The sequence below is a fragment of the Cricetulus griseus genome, chromosome 5 (assembly GCF_003668045.3).
Source record: "Cricetulus griseus strain 17A/GY chromosome 5, alternate assembly CriGri-PICRH-1.0, whole genome shotgun sequence".
Classification (NCBI taxonomy): domain Eukaryota; kingdom Metazoa; phylum Chordata; class Mammalia; order Rodentia; family Cricetidae; genus Cricetulus; species Cricetulus griseus.
Genome location: NC_048598.1, coordinates 181,853,732 through 181,866,929, shown reverse-complemented (window position 1 = coordinate 181,866,929; position 13,198 = coordinate 181,853,732). Strand labels below are relative to the sequence as shown.

The window sequence follows — 13,198 nt, the reverse complement described above, 5'->3', positions numbered from 1 at the left end:
TGTCCTCAGCTGAGCATTTACTGAAGCAGCTCACCCAGTCAGCATCACAGCTTCGGGTGCTAACATATGGGGTGTGAATGCCAGAGCTACACAGGGCAGTTAGACTTGCAAATGAGCTCAAGGCTGAGAGAGTGCTGCCTAGCATGGGATCCACCCCTGCTCACAGTGTCAGTAGAGTACCCTGGACCCAAGGCCTTGTACCGCCCTACCTGTCTCTGAGGATGAGACCGCTACAGCCAGCAGAGGAGGGGACCATTTCTTGAGCATCCGCTCTTGTTCTTCTTCTTGACTCTTTAGTCTCCCAGGCCCCTCCTCTGTCCACACTATCTGTATAGGCACCATGGCTTAACACCCAGGCCCTTCTCCCTAAACCCCAGGTCTGTGATTCTGTAAGCTTCCTGTACCTGGTCCCACATCCCTTGGGACTCAATAGAGATCTATCCTGCTTCTCATCCATGTGCCCTACCCTAGAACTCGGACATCTAGGGCTCCTCACCTTCACCTAACCCCACCGCCTTGGTGAAGGTCAGGACTCCCAGACTCAGAGGCAAGCCCAGAAGAATCCACAGTTCTCGGGGAGACGGGAACATGGGCTGGAGGTGGGATGGGGTGGGAGGGTGTCTTCCTACCCGTCCAAAGTTCCTCTTGGCTTAAAATCCAGTTTTCCACTCACAAAGACACAGCTGCTGATTTGTCTCAAAATCACATGTGACCTCCATCAGTTCGCTTCTGGTCATCCCTGGCTTGTGTGCCCCAAATGCTGCCAGTCTCGGAACAGCCTGGCAACCCCACCTGGGGTTCACAGCTGGGCTGAGCTGGGCCTGTTGTGGATAGACTGTCTTTATTTACTTACGGTGTGAAAGGTTCAGGCTTTGAAGCTGATCGGCTCTACCTCCTTAAGAGACAGACCCTGCCCCCTGACACAGTCGGGGCACACACAGGAAAACTTGCTAAGTCATCGCCATGTCACCCGCCATGCATTACGGCCTGCTGAGGACTCTGGGCATGCTGGAACCTCAGTGGGCATGCACAGTCTTCCCTTTAAAAGCTCCAACTTCTCTCTCTGCTTTCTCTCTACTTTCTCTGTTTCTTCTTGGCTCTCTCTCACCTATGCACTCTCTCTGCCTCTATGGCGACCGGCCATGGCGGTCAGCCATCACCTCTGTTCCTCTTCTCTCTTGGTCTCCATACTCTGCCGGACCCGTATAATAAACTAGTCAACATGTCTCATCTTAAAGCTTTCTCTTTTCCTTTTTTAAAATAAAAACATAACACGGTGTGTGTATATGATGACCTGTCTGTACACGTGAGCCTCAAAGGACAACATGAGGTAGTTTGCTCCCCTTCACTGTGAGGGTTCTGGGAATTGATCTCAGCTCATTAGGATTTGTGGCCAGCGTCTTTACCTGCTGAGCTGTGTAGCCAACTCTGCAGGGACATTCTTTTCTTTTAAGGAAACAAGTATTTGCCAGGGAGGCTTCTGACTGAGGACAGGCATTTATTGGGTAGGCAGTCGAAGACTCTGCTACTTCTAGGTGGAGGGCAGACAAAGCATTGGCTCTGGCCATCATGCAGCAACAAAGAGCTCTCAGGTGGGAGCAAGGCCAGGCTGCCCTGGCGTGAATTCCTGTCTAACTGCCGTCCTGGATGGAGTGTGTCGTGGGTCCCAGGAGCAGGCATCTGGCAGCAGATCCACAGCACAGGCTCTGGAGAGGAGGGTGGGCCGGGCCCTCTGTCCTGTCCTAGCTGGGAAGTTTTTTCCCTATAAAATGGGGAAGGCATCCTTGCCTCTTGGAGGGGGACATGGGCATCTGGATACAATGGTCCTGCATGCTTAGAACTTGGTGCACTCAAAAGGCCAGAATTTCCTGGAGCTTCTTGAATCTCCAAATGTAAGTGCTTGGCCTGGCTGAGTATCAGGTGGTGCTGTGGGAGGCATCAAAGACATTGATCCCAGAGCTAATACTGTCCCACAGATGATGACGGTGTGTGTGTTGGGGGGTAGGTTGGGATGGGGCAGTGGAATGCCAGTCACGTGGGAGAACGAAGGAGGCATGGGTCCTGTGGTGCCACAGTGGTTCTGGTTTTACAGTCAAGGTGTGAGGGTGCGGCCTGCGCGAGGGCCTGCTTAGCCTGAGATGTCTTCCGTAGTTGGAGGCAGCGTCTTGTGCTGAGAGAGACTTTGTTTCATTCTCTGTCCCTCCACCCATCCATTTATCTACCCATCTCTCCATCCATCCATCCAGCCGCCCATTAGCCCACCCGCCACCCACCCACCAAACTATCCTTCGCCATCCCTTTACCCATCTACCCACCTACCCACACCTATCTATATACGCATTTACTCACGTCTGTCTGTCCGTCCCTCGGCCCACCTCCCCATCCCATCCATCTGGCCATTCACTTACAGTGGCAAGCAGGTACTGGATCCTTCTGCTGCTACAATGCAGTGGCTTAAGTTTTTGGGGGTTGCTTGAGCCAGTTGCCGAATACTTGCCACTAAATAATGCCCTGATCCTGCCCCGTAAAGAAGTTTACCGAAGTCTGTGGGGTTGGCATTGCATGGCTGGTAGTTTTTGTTGAATGAATTAAATCTGCATGGGGGGAGGGCAGTTGAACAGCAGATTACATGTCACACTTAATAACTGATTTCATTGGGAAAGACACATGGCTTCATTTGTTGGATCATTGGGCTGGCTGTGTGGAGGGAGGCCAGGTGCGATTTGCAATCTGCGTGGTCCTCACCCTCCATGAAGTGTGTGCACACAGCTTCTACAGCAGGGACACTTAGACACAGCTTTCTGTAGCACACATGTTTTCCCAAAGAGCCAGCTGTGGGCCCTGGAGAGACAGAGCTTCCCAAGGCAAGAGACCAATTTAGGGAAAGGAGCGAGTGGGCACTGTGTGCAGCCTGCTAGAGAGGGAGGGCAGAGGTCACCGGGGACCTCAGGCAACCGGTTCCTTTCTAGCAGATTTTATCCCCTTTTTGAAACACAGGCCAGCTCGTTCCTGCAGGCTGCTCTCTTTTGGCTTCCTTTGACCCTTCCTATTTGTTTCCATCCTTTGTGACAGGTGGCAGTGGCTTTTATTAGCGCCAGCCCGCCTCAGCAGGCGTTCACCTGACCCCTGCTGACAGGTGCCCCGCTGAGAACCAAGCATGGGTGGGACATTCACATGAGGAACCTTCCTGCGCCTGTCAGTCCACAGGACAGCCGCTGCGTTTCAGAGCAGCCACTTCCAGCTTCCTTCTAGGCTGCAGAGAACAGGAGAGAAACAGAATGTTGGGGTACCAGGCTTCTGCTGTCTATCAGGAGGATGGTGGTGGGGGCAATGGTGGGGACGTGGGTGCCGTTCCCTAACTCTTCCTTCCCCCCTTCTCTCCAGCCTCCATTTTTGTTGCTGAGAATTGAACCCAAGACCTTGTGCATGCCAAATACTTGTTCTACCACAGAGCAGTATGCGCACACTCATTTGACAAATATCCACCGGGTATCTCCGTTCTTCCTGGGATGGAACAAGGGTGGTCTGGGGCCTTTTGAGGACCGTTGCTCAATCATCTTACACACCGACTGTGCGTCTGTCTGTCCAGGCATCCTTCTTCCTTTCTGTCTTGTCAATCACTGTTTTCTGTACTCTTACCTGTCCGTCGTCCGTGCAGCCTTCTGTTATTGGGTAAAGGTTTCTCTTCGGCCTTTGTCTTCCTGAAGGAAAGAATTCAGCTGAGAGACACATTCGGAGAAGTTTACTTAGCAAAGAGAATGACTAGTACACACTAGGGAAAGGCTGAGATGGACAGTCCAAAGGAAGACTGGAAACAACACAGTGGGCTCTGTGTGGTGGGTTTTAAGGGGATTTTCATGAGTACTTATGAGGTGGGTGGCTCATTTCATGGACATGAGATGACCATCTTTCTCTTCCAAATCATGGTGTATCAGATGGCCCCTTCAGTGGGAGACTTCTTCCTGTGGCCCAGCAGCACAATGGAAAGGATATTATAATGAAGACAAGGTCTTGTGAGAATTCAGACCCTGCATAAGTAGGGAAAGTACCTGTTGCCTGAGTTCTGATCCAATGGGAAGAGAGTGTCCTACGAAATTTCACCAGGCCCAGTGTTTGGACACTAAATGATCTGTGGTGGCCTTGAACACAAAACCCTCCAGCTCTAGCCTCTTGAGTACTTGGGATTCTTGCTGTCTTGGAGTCTACATTCAGATAGCCCAGTTTCCTAGTACTGACCTCGGTGGGCAGGGAAGAGCTTCCTGGAGGTTTTAGGGTACCTCTGATGTCAGGGTTCAGAAAGCTGGGACTTGGGCTCAGCAAGTCACTCTTAGGGAACCTGGACACTCTGTTTCCCAGACCTCCAGGGACAGTCAGCAGCTTTCTGTGTAGCTGTGTGTCCATTCCTGCCCATGGTGGGAGTGTCTTAGAGGACTGTACCAGGTGAGGAGGGAGCAGACAGGGCAGAGCAGAGAGCACAGGCACCTTCAGCGGAGCTATGGGCTCTGATTCTCCAGGGATACCCTGTGACAAGGGAGGTGACTGAATTGATGTGCCCAGGGTCCCACTCAGGTGGCTCATATCTGGAACCTGCTGTCCCCTGAGATGCTTGTCCACTACCCTTTGGGGTAAGGGGTGCAGGATGGTCAGTGGAATGTCGCCTGTGCTGGAGGAGCGCTGAGAGCTGGCAGAAGGCGGCTTACGTCTCCCGATACACAGACTTTGGAAAGGAACCCAGTTTCCCTTCATCTGTCTCAGTGATTTGTGGACCCCTGTGCGAAGCCACATCCTGAATCATGTTGGGTGTGTTGAACACGCATCACCAACAGACTCGTTCCTAAATTACCTTTTACGACCACCAGCAAATCTGCGGGCAGTGGGCATCTGTCCCCAAACCCAGAGGTTATTTGTGGCAGCAGACGAAGCATTAATTATTGATGTACCCAGCCACCTCCAGTTAAAATTCATGGTCCAGACACTCTGCAAATATTGATTCTGACCCAAGTTGATGTTTTCCCTTTAACATTATTATAATGAGGGATAAAAATCAAATTGCCTTCACTGACACTCCATCATTCCTCTGTGCCATTCCTCATCGGTCTTCCTTTCCCCAGGTTTTACCATAAATTATTCTATTCAATTAAGTAAACTCACACATAATGGCATTTTGCAAACTGAATAATTTATTGGCTATTTGGCAAAAGCCAGGTTTGTGTGTTATGCTGATAGGTTTTTTTTTTTTTTTTTTTTTTTGGTCAACTTGAGACACGAGCTAGAGTCATTTGGGAAGAGGGACCCTCAAATGAGAAAATGCCCCCATCAGATTGGCCTGGGGACACGCCTGTGGTGCATTTCCTAAACAGTGATTGATGTGGGAGGCCTAGAGCATTGTGGGTGGTGCCATCCCTGGGCTGGTGGTCCTGGGTGTTATAAGAAAGCGGGCTGGGCAGGGCCTGGGGAGCCTTGTGCCGGGACAGTCCCAGGAACTAAGTAGGATTTTGTTCTAAGAGGTGAGGCTGAGGACAAAGCCAGCGGAATGGCAGAGAGGTAGGATGACCATGACAACTTTCCATTTCTCACCCTGACTGAGATCCCAGGGCCCCTCCTGATGACCTCCTCTCTCTTTCTCCCATCCAGATGCCAATCAAGCCAACCCTTGCTCTCACTGGTCCACAGTCATGCCCATAGCTTCCCTGTGCTCCCCGGAGCTTCAGGGTCCCCCCAGGGAGACAGAGACTCTGGAGCTCCCCTACCCCAAACAGGCTATCATGCCCAGCCCTGCCAGCCTAGGGAATGAAGGACTGGCTTCTCAGCCCACCTGTCTCGGGGTTTCTGTTGCTGTGATAAAAACAACAACAACAACAACAACAAAAAAAAAAAAAAACAAAAAAACACCATGACCAAAAGCAACCTGGGAGGAGAGGGTTTATTTCAGCTTATACTGTAACAGTCCATCAGTGAGGGAAGTCGGGGCAGGAGCCTGGAGGCAGGGACTGATGCAGAGCCATGGAGGGAGCTGCTTACCGCAGCCAGCTGACTCCCTAAGCCTCTGCATTTCCTCACTGGGCTGCCCTTCCCTGTGTATCTGTGTCCTCATCTCTTTTTCTCATGAGGACACAGACTATGTTATATCTGCCCTAGCCACCTTACTGTCTGTCCTAGCCAGGGTTTCTATGACTACGACAAAGCACCATGACCATAAAACAAGTTGGGGAGGAAAGGGTTTATTTAGCTTACACTTGAGCATTACTGTTCACCACTGAAGGAAGTCAGGACAGGAACTCAAACAGGGCAGGATCCTGGAAGCAGGAGCTGATGTAGAGGCCGTGGAGGGGAGCTGCTTACTGGCTTGCTTTCCATGGCTTGCTTAACCCACTGTGTTATAGAACCCAGGACAAACAGGGATGGCCTCACCCACAATGGGCTGGGCCCTCCCGCATTGATCACTAATTGAGAAAATGCTTTACAGCTGGATCTCATGCAGGCATTTCCTCAGCTGAGGCTCCTTCCTCTCGGATGACTCTGGCTTGTATCATGCTGACACACAAAACCAGACAGTGCACTATCTCAGTCACTTCTTTAAGGCCCCATTTCTCAGTGCACTCCATCCTGAGTTCCTGGGGACAGGAACGTTTGGGAGAGGTTGCCAGAACACCCCCCTTAATCATCATCTAACCCTCGGACTGGCACTGAGCCTTCCGGTCCAGCTGGCCTCTTCAGTGGCCTCTACATTCTTGACTGTAAGAAGCATGTCCCCCTCACACGGGGTCCATCTGCTCCCCATTTCCCCGCTGCTCTCTCAGGACCTCTGTTAGAAGCAGGTGCTGAACCCAGAATAGCATTAGAAACACGGGGCGCTCTGGCTTCCTGGGGAGGAGCTGTCACCCAGTCATGTGTGCACCTCAGAGTTCTGGTCCAGGAAACCAGTGCACCTCCATTCTGTGCCTAGTCTAAGGACTAGGCACACAGGCATCTTGTGATCTCCACCACAGGCATCCTAACATCCCGTCCTGCCCAATGGGAATGGAGGACCTCTGTGCCCATGCCTCCTGCTGCTCCCTCCAGTGGCAGAGGAATAGTCCAGGGCACCAGGCTACACGTGCTTCACTTCCTGGGTCTCTGTTGGAATTGTTTCTGGGACCTAACTGCAGAGTAGCAATGCTGTGTGGTTGGAAGATATCTGGCTACTGAAGAGGCCAATTGTCACAGGCCGAGTCTTAGGGCACTTTCCCCAAGCCCAGAAGTGGGATGTGACCTCAGATTCTTTGTCTCAAGTTATACATATCCAAGCCAGAGCGATGACCCCCAAGATGCAAAGGGCAGGTGGGTATGAGGATGGGGCCCTGCCTAGCTTTACGTCAACTTGCCCCCATCAGAGAGGAAGGAGCCTCAACTGAGAAAATGCTTCCCTAAGATCAGGTTGTGGGCAGGCCTTGACTAGAGATTGATGAGGGTGGGCGGGGCACTCTGAGTTAGTTAGTGGTCCTGGGTTCTATAAGAAAGCAGGCTGAGGGGCTGGAGAGATGGCTCAGAGGTTAAGAGCACTGGCTGCTCTTGCAGAGGTCCTGAGTTCAATTCCCAGCAACCACATGGTGGCTCACAGCCATCTATAATGAGATCTGGTGCTCTCTTCTGGCATGCAGGCAACACGCAGAACACTGTATTCATAATAAATAAATAAATTTAAAAAAGAAAAGAAAAGAAAGCAGGCTGAGCAAGCCACGAGGAGCCAGCCAGTAAGCAGCGCCCTCCATGGCCTCCTGCCTCCAGGGTCCTGCCCTGCTTGAGCTCTTCTCCTGACTTCCTTCAGCAATGGACAGTGATGTGGAAGTGTCAGCCACATAAACTTGGCGTTTGCTCATGGTGTTTCATCATAGAAATATTAACCCTAACTAAGACAGATGGGCTGTCACGGGCGGAGGGCGGCGCTTTAACATGGGGATGTGGGTGGTGGAAGTCAGGGAGGCACACAGAGGCACACAAGAGTAGTGGGGCCAACTGACCCAGGATCTTCAGGAACACGACCTCCTGGCCCTCTGAAGGAGCCTTTTATGCCCCAGAAGGACTATCAACACTCAGGAATGTAAGGTTCGAGAGGGCTAGCCTTGTGGCAATCCTGAGGGTACCCGGACCACTCTGGAACTGCTTTTTGCAGGCCTAGGGTTGGACTAAGCAGGCAGGGTCTGTAATTGTGGGTAATTAGGGTTCATTTCTCTTGGAGCCACCAAGCTCCAGCTCAAAGCTGTTAGCGCTAATCGCTTCCGTAATGAGTCTATCTTGGCAGGGCTCCGCTGGCACTGGCTTGGGTGGAGCTGTGTGGCCTTTCCTGGGGACCTCCCCTGGACCTCTCTGTGGCATTTGAAGGCCCTGAGAGGGTGTATGAGGTGCTAAGAAGCCACCCATAGATCATCTGTGGTTCCCTGCACAAGTCCTCAGGAGTAGTAGCACTAGGGTCTCGGAGGCCTGGGATTCAGCCCTGGGCTTTTTGCTATGGAGGGCCAAGAATACCCCTTGTAGGGGTTGCAGGGTGTGTGTGGTGGGGTCGGGGGGGATGGCTGATGCAAGGCCCCACTGGGAGGAGCACCCTCACAAGGATGTTACTGAGGGGTGAAGCTGAACAGGTAAACCCGTTGGGGAACTGAGTCAGGGGCGGGGCAGAAGGTGGGCCCCATTCTTCTCTATTCTCCCCATTTTGCTCAGGAGTTCACGGACCCAAAGAAATCTGCACTTAGATACAGATTCAGGGTCCCAAAGTGTGGAAAGCCACATGGGTGTGGCTGTTGGCTCTTCTCAGAGACAGCCAGCAAGCTTGTGGATGACAGTCTGAGCTTACGGCCTCCCTCCCACAGGACAGGGTGTTGGTGGTAGACAGCCCCCTCTGCTGTGAGTCTCTCAGCCTTCTGGGGGGCTCAGGGGTGGGATGTCCCAGAGAGGGCACACATTGTGTGCACATGTGTGTAAAACATTGCATGCTATAAGCCATTCAAGCTGATGTTTGTGAAATGTTAATTATATAAACATGGAGCTGGTGCAGCCTTGAGGCTACTGAATAGCAAACAGTGGGCCAGATGTTGGGCAGGAAGCTGCTACACCACTGGTGCTCTCTCAGGCCCAAGGGGTGGAGTTTCTGCTGGCCACGGCCCTCTCTCTGCTTGTGGATCAGGTAGCGGGTTAATTCCTGCTGCAGCCTGGGGAGCTGTACCTGGACCCTATCCCAACTAGGCCTGGGGCTGGACCAGGGGCAGGCCGCCTCACTTGGGGACCAGTACACTGAGTACAAGGAGGGAGGTGCAAGTGGCCGCTTTGGGGTGTGATGGGGTACACAGACTTCCTTACAGTTCTTACTGCTACTTGAAGCCTGTGTGGTCCTCCATTGTCTGGCTCCTTCCAGTCTCACTGTTGGGTGTTTGTGCCCTCATGAGATGGAGCAGAAGTAATACGTGCCTGTCTCTCGCCTGAGAGGGACACCCATGCTGTGGTGGGTGTGGCTCATGGGCCTCAGAGCGGCACCCTGGTGTTCTGGAGACAAGAGCTCCAGGAAGAAGCTTCAGTAGGTCATGTGGGGGACAGCAGTGTATCTTGGGAGCGTCAGCAGTTTGTGAACGCAGGGCATTATGGGCTGTGAAACTGTATATTCCACTGAACCTGGGGCAGACTGTTCTCTGAATTTTCTTCGACAATGTTGATCATCTTTGAAACAGGAAAAAAACGAAGCAAAAAGATGCAAAAACCTAAGGGGGAGAGATTGCCCTGAATACTTGATTTAGTGCTGAGTAATAGCTTGCTTAGCCAGCTGACCCATGCTTAGACTACTCATCAACATTTGAGACTGAGGACAGTGTGTGGCCAGAGGGGCCAGGTGGCTGACGTATCAGCTCATTAGCAAGGCCAGGCAGAAAATGGGTGCCTCTCCCCAAGCTCCCAGTACCCTTCAGGTTTACGTAAGTTATTTATGGTGGGACAGAGTTATAAAGCCTCACTTCTAACCCCAAATGCTCAAACGTCCCTGGAACTGAGCCCTGGCACCTAACTGGAAAACCGGCACTTGAATTGCAGCTCTGGTGAGGATGCTGGAGGGGGCTGGGCAGCCTGGGCAGCTCCTTCAGTCTCATTACCTCCATCTCTCAATAGACGGCCACTCCCGAGGATACGGAGCCTGTTGGGCCCACCCTGGCAGCTTCATGAAAGCCAACATGTCCATCCCCACAAGGGCTTGACATCTAAGCTCAGGCTACCCAGCAGTGGGGCTGGCTTGCTCAACAGTAGTGCTCTGGCCACACCCCTTTCCCTCCAAGGGCTCTGCCCCTCCCCTGGACAACCCTGCCAGGTTTGTCATTTCAGCAGAAGCCCCAGAAGCACTGCTGGGGTATGGCAAGGGAGGAGGGTAGAAGAGACAGAAGAGAAGGCCATGGCTTTCTTAATTAAGTACCAAAGGACACACGTGAGGAACGCAAGTATGGGCCTGAGTTCCTGGTGGATCACCGGGCAGGAGACTGCTCAGTTGGTGAGAAGTGGGCACAGGCAGGGCCTAGCAAGGAAGACCCTGACTCAGTCTCTTAGTGCTCAGCTGAGGAGTCAGAAGTCAGAGAAGAGAGCCAAGGCTGGGTCTCATGGCATGAAGGGTCTCCCAGCACACCTTCTATCCCTGTTCCCAGCTCCCTATTCCTCCAGGTCTGTGGCCATGGGGACTGTCTTAGTGAGGGTTTCTATTGCTGTGAACAGATACCATGATAGCAACTCTTATAAAGGAAAACATTTAATTGGGGCTTGCTTACAGTTCAGGGGTTTAATCCGTTATGGTCACAGCTGGAAGCATGGTGGCACACAGACAGACATGGTGCTGGAGAGGAGTTAAGAGTTCTACATCTGGATCTGCCAGCAGCCGGAAGAGAGAGTGAGTGACACTGGGCCTGGCTTGAGCTTCTGAAACCTCCAAGCCCATCCCTAGGGACACACTTCCTCCAACAAGGCCACACCTCCTACTGCCGCCACTCCTTATGAGCCTATGGGGGCCATTTTCACTCAAACCGCCACAGTTACCACGGTGTGGTGGGATCTAGGACACCAGAGAATCAAATGAGGGAACCTGCCTGGAGGAGTTGGCAGCAAGGTGGGGTTTTACCAAGTGCAGACGTCCTAGATGGAGGAGGACCACTGGGCAGGAGACAAGAGGCTGGAGGAGCGGGTATGTGGGGAGAGGTGGGGCTGTGCTGGGTGCTAAAGATGAGGTGGATGGTGGAAGCTACATTCGGCCGTACACGGCCTAGTGTTTATGGTGTTTAGACAGGAGTCTGTTCTGGCCTCACACCAAGGAGGGTGGCCTAGCTGCGGGTGTTGGGAGTGTAGGTGCGTGTCTGAGAACCTGAGACCACTGAAGAGATAAGAGGCTGGCTGAGGAGGCGTTTAGGGGTCTGCTGACCGGGCCGGGGCTTGAGAAAAAGAGGACCCTAGGAGTGCTGCTGGCCAAGGGCAAGCAGCAGGAGTTCTGCAAGGCATAGGGTGGGGTGGCTGTGACCTCCTGGTGAAAGTACCCCTCCACACGTGTACACTGTGGGGACTGAGGCCTGAGAGCAAGCTAGGAGCCAGGGCATGGCTGTCATGGCTGTGGTAGAGTGAGTAGACCTGCGGGGGTCATTGGATGTCACCAGTGGTGGCCCCTGTGTCCTGGCTGTGTCGCTGGTTGCTGTAGCAGTGTCTACATCTCATCTGGTGGCTGTAGTGTGCCCATCTGGGTCATTCCTGCCCCCACACTGGAGTGCTGTCCCCCTGGACCCAGGATGGACTTCCAGAGTGAAGGATTAAGTTGTTGACGGTAATCAAGCTCCCAGCAAAGCCAGTAAGTGAATTTTACTGATGGATCAATTGTGTAATTGGCAGCTAGCCCTTCTCCTCTCACCTCAGTCTGCCCTCTTATCAGGGTCCCTTTGCTCTTGTAGTTTGTGTCTTGGGGGGGGGAGGTGTCCTGGGGGGGCGCATCTTGGGAGGTCGTTCAGCAGAACCTCCTGGCCAGAAAAGCCATTAAAGCAAATGGGTCTTGGACCATCTTTTGGTTTTTCCATTAAATCCTGTTTGCCTCCATTTCATGAAATGGTTTCCTAATCCTATTTGTGACAGGCCTGTAAGCCACAGATAAAAACAGGGCATTTGCATTGAAGAAGCAAGTGGCATTGAGCCCTCCTTCCCTACGATAATATTCGTCCCTCCATGTGCCATGCTCCTGGGGTTTGAGAGTTTTACATGGAGGTTTAAATATTCAAAGACTGTGTAGGACTCCCCCTTTCTTCTGCCAACTATTAGAGACAGATTAAATTTAAAAGAGATTTAATTTGTCCGTTGTCTCGAACATTAATGGAGGATAAATTATGCCTGCAAATATTGTGTTGCCTTTGTCTCACTGTGCAAGGCTGCCCAGGTTAGCAACTGGCACAATTAAGGGTTCAGTGCTCCCATTCTGCCCAGCCTTTCCCTGGCAGCCCAAGACCATAAATTACTTCTGTGGACATCTTCCTTGGAACAGTGCGGGGGTGCTGCCCATTGAAACCCCTGTTGAGACACTAAGTGGTCAGCCATTGGTCCCTGTAGAGGGCATGGAGAATTGCCCAGGTTTACAGTGAGGGAACTGCCCTGAGCACCCTGCCAGGGCTCTGGTGAGAAGTTATCTGAATCCATGTGTAGGTGTGTGTGAGGCTGTGTGCATGCGTGTGCTGGCTATCTGCCTGGAAGAGCTCTGTTCTTGGTGGGTCTGGTAGGGGTGGGTTCCCAGCATGGCCACCACTGGCAAAAGCAATCTGGAGTTTTCCCTTGGGGCTGGGAGGGTACGCTCTCCAGTGTGGCCAGCAGTAGAGCGAGCAGAGCTGGGGGTGAGGGAGGGAAGGATCTGGGGTGATTTTCTGTGGTTTACTCACACTCTGTAGAATGTTAGCGCTGGCTTCTGGGGAGAAACTCAGGGTACAGAGACCAGAAGGGAGGAAGGGGTCCAGGAGGAGAGACCGATCAGGGCCTTTATAGAGAGATCACTGGACCCCATGGGAAAGGAAAGAATTAGCATTCCAGGTTTCTGACAGAACATGGGAGCTGGAATGTGGTATTAGGGTCAAGAGAGCAGGGCCTCCCCTCTTAGGTGACCTTCAACATGTTCTCTGTGGTTTCCCCCAAGTGGGACATAGGATTTTGTGTTGACATAGGCAGTATCCCCTCTCCA

The 13,198-nt window shown here is 52.4% G+C and overlaps 1 long non-coding RNA gene across 13 annotated transcripts in view; it reads left to right on the top strand.

Moving 5' to 3' along the window:
* The first annotated feature begins 7,855 nt into the window (after positions 1-7,855).
* The window catches only part of LOC107978752, an 88,944-nt gene continuing 83,601 nt past the window's right edge, over positions 7,856-13,198 (top strand). For 2 of the 13 annotated variants that reach the window (XR_004770181.1, XR_004770171.1), the window contains exon 1: positions 7,859-8,080. This is a non-coding gene — a long non-coding RNA (uncharacterized LOC107978752). Of the gene's footprint in view, positions 8,086-8,697; positions 8,881-9,408; positions 10,059-13,198 lie in introns of those variants that run through there. The other 11 variants (XR_004770173.1, XR_004770169.1, XR_004770176.1 and 8 more) reach the window with 10 other exon arrangements.